Source organism: Lepidothrix coronata, unplaced genomic scaffold (genome assembly GCF_001604755.1).
Source record: "Lepidothrix coronata isolate B3197 unplaced genomic scaffold, Lepidothrix_coronata-1.0 Scaffold809, whole genome shotgun sequence".
In the NCBI taxonomy this organism is placed as follows: Eukaryota; Metazoa; Chordata; class Aves; order Passeriformes; family Pipridae; genus Lepidothrix; species Lepidothrix coronata.
The window spans coordinates 7,318-10,002 of NW_016690989.1; the positions used below are offsets into that span (position 1 = coordinate 7,318).

At 38.1% G+C, this 2,685-nt stretch overlaps 1 long non-coding RNA gene across 1 annotated transcript; it reads left to right on the forward strand.

Annotated features, from left to right (window-relative positions):
• The first annotated feature begins 133 nt into the window (after positions 1 to 133).
• LOC108510405 lies at positions 134 to 1,938 on the forward strand. The gene is made up of 2 exons (XR_001878805.1): positions 134 to 198; positions 1,858 to 1,938. It is a non-coding gene; the product is annotated as an uncharacterized LOC108510405 (long non-coding RNA).
• The last annotated feature ends 747 nt before the right edge of the window (positions 1,939 to 2,685 follow it).

Below are 2,685 nucleotides of genomic sequence, written 5' to 3' on the forward strand. Positions count from 1 at the left end.
CCGGAAGGAAAGAGAGCGAAGGCCTCTCCTCCTCTCTTCTTATAATCTGGCTTACATAAAAATCGTAGGGAATACTGGGTAAATCTGGACCCTTCCTTGGTTACAAACTGGTCACCAAGGAAGGCCTAGCCCAAACCACCACAGTATGTGAGAGGAAGAGTGCAATAGTTGCTCCCATATGTTTGCTTATGTAGATGGGTAAATAGCATGTCTGGCTTGGGTTCATTTAATGTAAATACAAAATGAAAATCTCTAAAACCGCTAGCAGTAGGCAACAATTTGCCAATATATTTGCCAGTATTTGAATAAGCAAGCCACAGCTGAAGGGAGAAGATATTCCTGGCAATGCTGAATGTTTTAATTGCATTTAAAATAAGACCAAATAAGAGAAGAAATCTTTTACAAACTGGGAAATGCAAACTGTTGCTGTTTTTTGATGTATATTAGTGAGGTAGAATTTCAGCACTGATGCAGTCAGGATAGTGGCTGATGGAAATTGGTTATAAATGTCTTTGACATAGGAGAGGGAAATTTCTTATTTAGATGATTTGAAAGAAATTTCTCCATCCAATTCCTGTCATAAGCAGAGAAATTATTACAAGAATGAGACCTATTGTGAGAGAGATGGTTTTGACAGATTTTTCAAAAATGGATGGCTAAAGATGCAGGTTAAAAAGATGCAGAAGAAACAGGGGAAAAATACATCTCTTATTTGTGTGACACCCATGTGGCCTCTGTCACTGGCAGTAGCTTGCCATCTTCTGGTCCTCTTACATGTGGCAGGCAGAAGCTTTGTTTCTGTTTTCCAGTCAGAAACACAGACACAAGGAGACACTATCTCTGCACTGAGGTGATACTGTGAGTTAACCAGGAACATAAATTTACAGCATCCTGGCTATTCCACACTAGCTATTCCAAACCAGTTCCCCTAGCAGTTTTTTGGGTACAAGTAGTACTCTATTCTCACTGTGTCAAGTGAGGTAGGCCATTCCATGTTCAAAATGTCTGTGCAAGAGAATAATGCCAAGAAATCAGTGGTGGAGAAAATTCTTATGCAGAGATACTTAGCAGTGACTTTTCCTTGACAATTTAATTTTTAGAAGGATTAGCTAAGCCCCTTTGATAGAAGAACTTTTCTAATGACGTAAGCTACATAGTAGCTTATGATTAAGAATTTCATTGATTAGCCTTAGAGGACACAAGTATGCACAGCCTAGAGATGACTTCAGTTGCTGTGCTTTGGCATATGGGTTTCAGGCTGTAGAAATACTGAAGCACTGCCTTCATGTGCCCTTATAGATTTGCAATTGATGAACATTAATTAATTCACAGAATCACACACAATCATGGAATGGTTAAGGACCACTGAAGGTCGTCTGGTCCAACCTCCCTGCTCAAGCAGGGTCCCCTGGACCACGTTACTGAGGTTTGTGCCCAGACAGCTTTTGAACATCTCAGGGGAAGGAGACTCTACAACCTCTCTGGGAAATCTATTCCAGTGCGTAGTCACACAGTGTTCTTCCTCATATTCAGGTGGAACTTCTGTACATCAGTTTCTGCCCATTGCCTCTTTTCCTACTGCTTGACACCGCTGAGAAGAGCCTGACTCCTTCCTCTTGAAACCCTCCTTTCAGATACTTATATACAATGCTTTAGAAAAAAAAAAAAAAGCCTAAATATGTGAACATGGAAAATTGTAAAATGGTTAAGGAAATTAGGTTGTCAACAAGAAGATATTTTTGATACAGTGTTCAGCATCTAAACATGGTAAAACTGCATTTTCAGAAATTTCTGCAATTTAATTTCATAACTGCTTCTTAGAAAAATTAATTCCATATCTATGTTTTTAATTTGCAGGTACATTGAAACCTTGAAGGAACACAAACCAAAAATTATCTGGGATGAACAAATTGCTGAACACTACTTTGAATATAAAAAGTGAGTTACATTTATTAACTTACCATTCTGCAAATATTTTTGGGTACCACCCAGTGACTATAGTATGCTACTGAATTGAACAAATGGAAATTCTGCTCTTTGTGATCTGTATGTCAACACTGAACTGCAGCGCAAAAGAGTACTTCAGAAAAGAGAAGAAAATCAGAGAAGGATTAATGAAATTACATAAACTAAAACAAACTTTGGAAGACAAGTCTGATGAGTCACATCTCTAGAAGTTATCCATCAAAGTTACCTGTTGAGTCTCAGTTAATCAGAGCCTCTGAGATTAGTACTGTGAGCTGTTGGGCAATTACCAATAACTTGGCCAAAAATAGTTCTGAGAAAAATCTGTGCTACAAGAGCCTGGTTTTACAAGTCCTACTGATAAGATTGTTCAAGCAACAAACTTCCACTAAATGGAATAGACCATAGAGAAATGTAATAGGAATAAAATTGACTCCCAGATAAAATTTTTAGAACGACTGAGAGCATTAAAGATTATAACTTTCTTTGTCCTCCCTTTTTCATAATGGAATGACAAGAGGATTCCTGATCTAGGAAGAATCCATTTAAAATAGATTTAACACCCCCACCTCCCCAGAACATCTTATTAATTCTCTGATAATTTGCTATTTTTATGCAAATATACAAAAATATACTAAGATAACCCTTCGAGCCTGCGCAGTGGATTTTTTAGGTGAGACACAGCGTGCGCTGAACTGAGCCCACCCTTTAATCCTGAGG